We start from the raw sequence: 10647 nt of genomic DNA, 5'->3' as shown, positions 1-10647 counted from the left end.
AATAGCATAAGGAAGAGGAAGACAGCCAGTGTGGCTGGAGTGGAGGAAGAGAGAGAGAGGAAGAGAAGCAAGAGGGAATTCAGGAGGGAGGAAGAGCCTTGGGTCATGCAGAGCCTTGAAGAGCCTGGGATTCTGCTCTCAAGGAAATAAGAAGTCACGGGAGGATTGTGAGCAGTTGAATGGCGCTTTAAAATGATCCTTTGCCAACAAAGGTCCGTCTAGTCAAGGCTATGGTTTTTCCTGTGGTCATGTATGGATGTGAGAGTTGGACTGTGAAGAAGGCTGAGCACCGAAGAATTGATGCTTTTGAACTGTGGTGTTGGAGAAGACTCTTGAGAGTCCCTTGGACTGCAAGGAGATCCAACCAGTCCATTCTGAAGGAGATCAGCCCTGGGATTTCTTTGGAAGGAATGATGCTAAAGCGGAAACTCCAGTACTTTGGGCACCTCATGCGAAGAATTGACTCACTGGAAAAGACTGATGCTGGGAGGGATTTGGAGGCAGGAGGAGAAGGGGATGACAGAGGATGAGATGGCTGGATGGCATCACTGATTCGATGGCCGTGAGTCTGAGTGAACTCCAGGAGTTGGTGATGGACAGGGAGGCCTGGCGTGCTGCGATTCACGGGGTCACAAAGAGTCGGACACGACTGGGAGACTGAACTGAACTGAACTTAAAATGATCACTCTGGCTGCTGGGTTGAGAATAGCCCATGTCTTGGATTTCTGCAGACAAGACTCCCACCTGCTCCCATGTGGGGGCCGCCATAGGCTTTATCTGCAGTCCCTTCCGAGCGGTGAAGCCAAAGGTCCGTGTGCAATGTTGCTTCATTTCTGTCCCTTCTTATTTCTTTCCTTACCTCACTTCCCTAATTTTCCTGCCAATTTCACCGATTATTTGTAAAGGGCTTTAAAAAGTACTTTATCGAGAGTTTTTAGATATTATTTAGGAGGCAGGTTTTGCAGTTTCTGGTCAACTACCCTGCCAGAAACCCTGACTGCTTCTACTTGTCAGTGAAGTAAGAAGCAAAGTCTTAGAACAGTTTTGTGGTTGCCAAAGGGAAGAGGAGGTGGGAGAGGGAAGGGTTGTGAATTTGAGAATAGCAGATGCAAAACTATCATATATAGAATGGATAAATAGCAAGGTCCTTCTGCATAGCACAGGGAACCATATTCAATATTGAAAAACCTTGAAAAAGAATATGAATAACTGAATCACTTTACTGTATAACAGAAATTAGCACAATGGTGTAAATCAGCTACGTGCTGTGTGGTGCTTAGTCGCTCAGTCGTGTCTGACTCTTTGTGACCCCATGAGCTGTAGCACGCCAGGTCCTCTGTCCATGGGGATTTGCCAGGCAAGAATACTGGAGTGTGTTGCCATGCCCTCCTCCAGGGGATCATCCTGACCCAGGGATCAAACCAGGGACTCCTGCCTTGCAGGTGGATTCTTTACCAGCTGAGCTACTAGGGAAGCCCAAATCAGCTATACTTCAATAAAATTTAAAAAGAAGTAAAGTCTTTAATTGGGAATGAGAATGGGAGTACTGATGAGAGGAAAGAGGAGACCGCTTGCTTAGAGAGTGGGAGAGTCAGTTCACTAGGAAATTCAGGGTTTTTGTTTTTGATAAGGTCAAAAGGGATTGGGTGAGGATCAGTCATTGTGTTCAGGATTGTAGCAATGGAAAGTCTAAAAGACATAGTCTTTTCCCATAAATGTAGACTAGTTGGAGAAACAGTGAGTAGTATCATAGGAAATAGTTAAAAGGCCTTATTTCATTCTTTCACCCATTTGTTAACTTGATGACAATGAATTAATGATTATTTTAAAGCAGAAGACTAAGACACAGTCCCAGCTTAGATTCTAATAGGGCAAGGAAAAAAGATGAATTCCCTAATAGAGGTATGTACACCAAGGCGACGATTCCCAGGTGGCTCGGTGGTAAAGAATCCGCCTGCAATTCAGGAGATGCAGTTTGATACCTGGATCAGGAAGATCCCCTGAAGAAGGAAATGGCAATCCATTTCAGTATTCTTGCCTGTGAAATTCCATGGACAGAGGAGCCTGGTGGGCTACAGTCCACTGGGTCGCAAGAAAGTCAGATATGACTTAGGGACCCAAACAAAAACAGCAAACACCATCAAGGAGGCAGCATCCCAGTTTGTCTGAAGGAGGGAGTGTGTGTGGTCAAGAACAGTGCAGGCAGTAATGCTGACCCTTGAGGGGTGAGCGGGAGGTTCCAGGCACACAACTGCAATGGGCAAAGAAATGCATGCAGAGCAACAAAAGACACAATGAAGAACTGAAAGCACAGTGTAACTCAGATACGGAATTATCATTGGAGTTTTGTGTAGTTAGGGAAGACTACATAAAAGAATGAGATTAGAAGAATGGAAGGATTTCAAAGACAGAATTAATGTGGAGGAGACTTTAGTCTGGGAAAAGCATTTCCATCAAGGTGGGAATATTGTTGACATATGTTGAGGTTGTTAGGAGAAATACACGGTGTGGGCTGTCATCATCATAAACACTGTATATGCTACAATACCTAGTCTCCTCCTGCAGAATGTAAGGGTGATGCACTGGGAAAAGGCTAGATAGGGTGGGGGGACTTCTAAATTATAGAAGATCTTGCCCAAGTCCAGGGTCCACCTCTGATGGTCAGTTGCTTTTGCATGAGTCTGAAAGGAGAAATTTCTCCCTTTCTCTACTTTTGCCAAGTAAAGCCTTTGCACATTTCTGTACCCAGTCTGGTTTCTTCAGGTATTTAAGAACATCTAGTAATGGACAAATATCCCTCAGGAGGGAAGCTAGGTGGCACTATGTCACTGCCCAGCCACTGATCTTTCAAAGCCTAGGGCATCCTTGGTTTTAAAGGTTTTAATGAATACAAAACTATTAGTGGAGCTTTGAGACAGATGGTCTGGAAGCCTTCTAGAGAAAGAAAATGTGTTCCTTTCATGAATGTTTATGTAATGAACCCCTGTGATTTAGACCAGAATTAGCTAGCTGATCTGCCTAAATTCTGCTGTGAATGACATAATTCTATTTGTAGATGAAGATCACATTATATTTTTCTATTTGAGAAATTATTGTGTTCTGTAAGTAAAGCATTATAGGGATCAAAGACATATCACTATCTTCTTCTAAGCTTTAATAGAGAAGAAAAAGCCCTTTTTGTTAATAAGAATTCAAAAGATGAAGTTGAGAAGTAAAGCTGCCTACTTTTGCCCTTTAGTAGTAGAATTAGAACTCCCACCAAGAGTTAATGACAGCTAAATAAGTATTTGCCTTGATAACCTGCTGCTGCTTTGATTTCCTCAAAGTTTTTCTTCCTGGGAAAAGTAGCATTGAGAGCTAGATTAATTTAATAACACTTTGTACCTGATGTAGCCAGTCAGCAGGCTTCAAAATATAAGGTGCTTACCTCTACAGCACAGTGAAACAGAAAATGTGTCTAGACATCCTCCATTAATAGAACATGTTGGTCTAAGACATAAATTTGCTGTGGAAGAAGTATGGCGGAGAGCACAGAACAAGTTTATCTAAGGTAGACTTCTTTTCCAGGGGCTTTGTAGTTTATATTAAATCTTGGCCTTCCTCCACTATCTTTCTCTCTTTCTCTTTTCTTCTCTTTTTCTTTTTGGCCTCGTGCATTTGCCTTGCAGGATCTTAGTTCTCAGACTAGGGATCAAACCAAGGTCACTGCAGTGAAAGAGCCAAGTCCTAACCACTGGACTTCCATGGCATTCATATCCCATCTTGCTCTTGACTTCTACTTAATATTGTATGCAATTATTATTGCCTGCAATGCAGGAGAGTTGCAGGAATCGCAGATTTGATCCCTGGATCGGGAAGATCCCCTGAAGGAGGGCATGGAAACCCATTCTCGTATTCTTGCCTGGAGAATCCCAAGGATAGAGGATCTTGGTGGGTTACAGTCCATTGGGTCGCAAAGGATCGGACTTACTGAAGTGAACTATCGTTATCTGTATGTTGCCTGAATTAAAATTACATGAAACATTTAACTACAATCCTACCTAATGTTTCAGGATTCCCTGGTGGCTCAAATGGTAAAGAATCCGCCTGCAATGCAGGAGTCCCAAGTTCTATCCCTGGGTCTGTAAGATCCCCTGGAGAAGGGAGTGGCATCCCACTCCAGTATTCTTGCCTGGGAAAGTCCATGAACAGAGGAACCTGGCAGGCTACAGTCCATGGGGTCAAGGACTTTTAACTGAGTCAGACTGAGTAGCTAACACTTTCACTTTCACCTAATACTTCAGTTTCAGAGTCACCCTTTGTAGGAAGTTAGGGGGCAGTATTGACCACGGATGATAGTGTGTTTTGGGTCAGTAGAAGCCAGCGGAGGTGGAGTATAAACTCAAATCAGCATACTTTCTGACTTGCCCTGCATCATATATATATACTACCCTCGTGAATAGCTGCATTTTTTTTTTTACATTTCTAACACTGTATTAAAATACATGCATTTGGCCCCTAGTACTATGAATAGGTTCAAGTGTCCAGTTCAAAAGTAATAGTATGAATAGTTATTAAAAACTCAGTAAGATGTCAGGACACATTAAAAAAAAATGCAGTTAGTGAAATAAATATGGTAGAGAAATATTCTGTGAGATAATCATGTTTTTAACTAACCTGATTTTGATGAACAAGAAAGGTGAAAAAAAGAGACAGAATGCTTTCTACTGTGCGTTTGTGTGCATATTTCAATTATCGCGGGTTAAAATCCATCGACCGTGGTTTCAAAAAGTCCCCAATGTTTCTCCGCAGAATATGTTTAAGCAATGTAAACAAAGCTAAACAAAACGACCCCTTCCACCCAAACAAACACTAAATTCGGTTCTTTGTAAAAAAGATTGTTTCCATGTTTAATAAGACTTTTATTGTCAAAATATTTCTTTTCCCTTCAATCATTTTCTTTCTCTATTTTAGCCCACAAGGGAGAAAATTTCTTTACTTCACATAGTCATGAGAGTCACAGAGATTTGAACAAGCCTGCAAACCCTGTGGCTTTATAATAATATAAAATCATAGCAATAATTCCAAATTAAAACAGCAAACACATACAGAGCACTTAACTATGTGCTATGGCCTTGGAGTACAGAATGAAGCAGGGCAAAGGCTAATAGACTTTTGCCAAGAGAACGCACTGGTCATAGCAAACACCCTCTTCCAACAACACAAGAGAAGACTCTACACATGGACATCACCAGATGGCCAACACCAAAATCAGACTGATTATATTCTTTGCAACCAAAGATGGAGAAGCTGTATAGAGTCAGCAAAAACAAGACTGGGAGCTGATTGTGGCTCAGATCATAAACTCCTTTTGCTAAATTCAGACTTAAATTGAAGAAAGTGGGGAAAACCACTAGACCATTCAGGTTTAGACCTAAATCAAATTCCTTATGATTATACAGTGGAAGTGAGAAATAGATTTAAGGAACTAGATCTGATAGACAGAGTGCCTGATGAACTATGTATGGAGGTTTGTGACATTGTACAGAAGACAGGGATCAAGACCATCCTCAAGAAAAAGAAATGCAAAAAAGCAAAATGGCTGTCTGAGGAAACCTTACAAATAGCTGTGAACAGAAGAGAAATGAAAAGCAAAGGAGAAAAGGAAAGATATACCCATCTGAATGCAGAGTTCCAGAGAATAGCAAGGAGAGATAAGAAAGCTTTCCTCAGTGATCAATGCAAAGAAATAGTGGAAAACAATAGAATGGGAAAGACTAGAGATCTCTTCAAGAAAATTAGAGATACCAAGGGAACATTTCATGCAAAGATGGGCTCAATAAAGGATAGAAACGGTATGGACCTAACAGAAGCAGAAGATAAGAAGAGGTGGTGAGAACACACAGAAGAACTGTACAAAAAAGATCTTCATGACCCAGATAATCATGATGGTGTGATCACTCACCTAGAGCCAGACATCCTGGAATGTGAAGTCAAGTGGGCCTTAGGAAGCATCACTATGAACAAAGCTAGTAGAGGTGATGGAATTCCAGTTGAGCTCTTTCAAATCCTAAAAGATGATGCTGTGAAAGTGCTACACTCAAAATGCCAGCAAATTTGGAAAACAGCAGTGGCCACAGGACTGGAAAAGGTCAGTTTTCATTCCAATCCCAAAGAAAGGCAATGCCAAAGAACGCTCAAACTATTGCACAATTGTACTCATCTCACACTCTAGTAAAGTAATGCTCAAAATTCACCAAGGCAGGCTTCAGCAATATGTGAAACATGAACTTCCAGATGTTCAAGCTGGTTTTAGAAAAGGCAGAGGAACCAGCGGAGAAGTCAATGGCACCCCACTCCAGTACTCTTGCCTGGAAAATCCCATGGATGGAGGAGCCTGGTAGGCTGCAGTCCATGGGGTCGTGAAGAGTCAGACATGACTGAGTGACTTCACTTTCACTTTCAGGCATTGGAGAAGGAAATGGCAACCCATTCCAGTGTTCTTGCCTGGAGAATCCCAGGGACGGGGGAGCCTGGTGGGCTGCCATCTATGGGGTCGCACAAAGTCGGACACAACTGAAGTGACTTAGCAGCAGCAGAGGAACCAGAAAAAACATCTATTTCTGCCTTTGACTGTGCCAAAGCCTTTGACTGTGTGGATCACAATAAACTGTGGAAAATTCTGAAAGAGATGCGAATACCAGACCACCTGACCTGCCTCTTGAGAAACCTGTATGCAGGTCAGGAAGCAACAGTTAGAACTGGACCTGGAACAACAGACTGGTTCCAAATTGGGAAAGGAGTATGTCAAGGCTGTATATTGTCACCCTGCTTATTTAACTTATATGCAGAGTATATCATGAGAAATGCTGGGCTGGATGAAGCACAAGCTAGAATCAAGATTGCTGGGAGAAATATCAATAACCCTAAATATACAGATGATATCACTCTTATGGCAGAAAGTGAAGAAGAACTAAAGAGCCTCTTGAAGAAAGTGAAAGAGGAGAGTGAAAAAACTAGCTTAAAGCTCAACATTCAGAAAACTAAGATCATGGCATCTGGTCCTGTCGCTTCATGGCAAATTGATGGGGAAACGGTGGAAACAGTTTCAGACCTTATTTTTTTGGGCTCCAAAATCACTGCAGATGGTGATGGCAGCCATGAAATTAAAAGACGCTTATTCCTTGGAAGGAAAGTTATGACCAACCTAGACAGCATATTAAAAACCAGAGGCATTCCTTTGCCAACAAAGGTCTGTCTAGTCAAAGCTATGGTTTTTCCAGTAGTCACTTATGGATGTGAGAGCTGGACTATAAAGAAAGCTGAGCGCAGAAGAATTGATGCTTTTGAACTGTGGTGTTGGAGAAGACTCTTGAGAGTTCCTTGGACAGCAAGGAGATCTTAGCAGCCCATCCTAAAGGAGATCAGTCCTGGGTGTTCATTGGAAGGACTGATGTTGAAGCTGAAACTCCAATACTTTGGCTTCCTGATGTGAAGAGCTGACTCATTTGAAAAGACCCTGATGTTGGGAAAGACTGAAGGCAGGAGGAGAAGGGGATGACAGAGGATGAGATGGTTGGATGGCATCACCGTCTCAATGGACATGAGTTTGGGTAAACTCTGGGAGTTGGTAATGGTCGGGGAGGCCTGGTGTGCTGTGGTTCACGGGGTTGCAAAGAGTCAGACATGACTGAGCGACTGAACTGAACTTAGGGTCTGTATTAAGCTCTTTTATGTATTAATCAAATGAATCCTCATAACAATCCAGGAAGTAAATTGTCAACTCAGTAAAATTCAAAGCCATTTTCTTATATTATGCAAAGATTACTGGAGTCTTCTGAATGTTCTGGAATTATTCTTAATCTGAAGTCTTCCTTTCAGATCTGCCTTGAAGAAAATGTTCTAAGGATTTCTGCTTCTCCTCAATGTCCCAATTTCCCCAAACAGAAAGCTGTTTGGAGACTTGAGAAGAGCATCTTATCCCTAGTTTTTCAGGTTAGCCATAAGATTACAAGATTACAGGTAAGGATTTATTGTCCTTCTCAGCAGCTTTATTGAAAAATGCATCACATTCTATTGGCTGGGAAAAGGAGGTTTGTTCTGTTTTTATTAAAAAAAAATGCAGAATTGTGCAATTTATTAAAGCCAAAGTTAAGGAATTCTTTCTTTCTCAGCAGACCAAAGGCAGGAAATGCTCTGACAACTTCCTGCTATCCCAAGAGTCCTGTTGGAAGCTTAGATTGTGTCTGTGAATTGCCCCCTTTGCATGTTCCTGAGGGTTAAGGGATGTGTTTAATGTCAGCCAAACTGCTCATCTTCTGCAGAAATAGGGGTAAAGCCAGCACCAACCTTATTAGGGCCATTAACTGTTCCCTCACCTTCAGCATGACCTTGGTTTCCCGTTTTGACAACCCAGTACAGTACATTCTCTTCCAATTTGGCAGAAGCGATGCCAAGATTGTTGTCAATTAGCTTTATTAGATGTTTGTGTCCTTTGGAGGATTGTTTCTGTATTTATTTCTAACATGGAGATTCTGGGTTTGAGATGGGCTGAAAATGTTCAGCCTCTGCAGTGTTCCGGGGCACACTCTGTCTGGTGTCAAGAGAGAGACCTGAAGCCCTGGGTCCATGTTGTCCCAGCTTCACTGGTCATGGGCTCTGGGACGTCTGACAGTAAGTCAGTATCTTGGGGCCTTGGTTTGCTCAACTACTTTATGGGGTTATGACATGACAAAACTATGACAAACCTAGGTGGTGGTGGTGGTTTAATCACTCAGTCATGTCTAACTCTTTGTGACCCCATGGACGGTAGCACACCAGGCTCCTCTGTCCATGGGATTTTCCAGGCAGGAATACTGGAATGGCTTGCCATCCCCTTCTCCAGGGGATCTTCCCAACCCAGAGATCAAACCCAGGTCTTCCGCATTGCAAGCAGAGTCTTTACTGACTGAGCCATCAGGGATTATATTAACTATCAAAACAATATTAATATTAATAATAATAACTGACAGTTACTGAGTGGTTTTTCAAGAGCCTTGATGGTGTCTCTCAGTTAATTCTAAAAGCAGCACTGGGAGGCAGGGACTATTATGACCCTGTCTCAAAGAGTTGACTGAGATGGGACAGGTGGGATTAGTACTTTCTCTTATTTGTAGTCGTGTAGTCAGTAGGTGGTGGGCACCACACTTGAGGCACTCTGATGGTTTATTCTGAAAGTGGGACCCACAGACCAGCATCACCAACAATATCTGTGAATTTATTAAAAATGTAAATTATTGGGCATTCTCTAGCTTCTTTATGTGATTTCTATGAATATGACATGTTGAATATTCTAGTACAGTGGTACTAGAACCTATGGTCTCAATCCCTGTATAGAGGTTTTCTGCATTCAATGAATTTCTCAGATTGTCTGGAGCATTGCCCAGTTGACTCTGGTTGGTTATGTTGTTGTCTCCCCACTCCCTTGTCCCTACCCCACACTTCGTGCAAGCCCATCCCTCCTGTGCAAAATCATCCCCCAGAAAAAGAAATGCAAAACAGGCAAAATGGTTATCTGAGGAAGCCTTACAAAGAGCTGAGAAAAGAGAAGCTAAAGGCAAAGAAGAAAAGGAAAGATATACCCATCTGAATGCAGAGTTCCAAAGAATAGCAAAGAGAGATAAGAAAGCCTTCTTAAGTGAACAATGAAAAGAAACAGAGGAAAACAATAGAATGGGAAAGACTAGAGATAGGATAGACTCTTCAAGAATATTGGAGATACCAAGGGAACATTTCATGCAAAGATGGGCTCAATAAAGGACAGAAACGATATGGACCTAACAGAAGCAGAAGATATTAAGAAGAGGTGGCAAGAATACACAGAATTATACAAAAAAGATCTTCATGACCCAGATAACCACAGTGGTGTAATAAGTCACCTAGAGCCAGACATCTTGGAGTCTGAAGTGAAATGGGCCTTAGGAAGCATCACTATGAACAAAGCTAGTGGAGGTGATGGAATTCCAGTTGACCTATTTCAAATCCTGAAAGATGATTCTGTTAAAGCACTGTACTCATTATTCCAGCAAATTTGGAAAACTCAGCAGTGGCCATAGGACTGGAAAAGGTCAGTTTTCATTCTAATTCCAAAGAAGGGCAGTGTCAAAGAATGTTCAAACTACCACACAATTGCACTCATTTCACATACTAGCAAAGTAATGCTCAAAATTCTCCAAGTTAGGCTTCAACACTACATGAACTGAGAACTTCCAGATGTTCAAGCTGGATTTAGAAAAGCCAGAGGAACCAGAGATCAAATTGCCAACATTCACTGGATCATAGAAAAGGCAAGAGAATTCCAGAAAAGAATCTACATCTGCTTTATTGCTTACCCTAAAGCATTTGACCATATAGATCACAACAAACTGTGGAAAATTCTTTAATGAGAATACCAGACCACCTTACCTGCCTCCTGAGAAACCTGTATGCAGGTTAAGAAGGTACAGTTAGAACTGGACATGAACAATGGACTGGTTCCAAATGGTTGGATGGCATCACTGACTCAATGGACATGAGTTTGAGCAAGCTCTGGAAGGTGAAAGGCAGGGAAGCCTGGCATGCTACAGCCCATGGGGTCTCAAAGAGTTGGATACAACCGAGAGACTGAACAACAACAATCCCTCCAGTAGC

Source organism: Bos taurus, chromosome 3, assembly GCF_002263795.3.
Source record: "Bos taurus isolate L1 Dominette 01449 registration number 42190680 breed Hereford chromosome 3, ARS-UCD2.0, whole genome shotgun sequence".
Classification (NCBI taxonomy): Eukaryota; Metazoa; Chordata; class Mammalia; order Artiodactyla; family Bovidae; genus Bos; species Bos taurus.
This window is presented reverse-complemented; position numbering follows the sequence as displayed.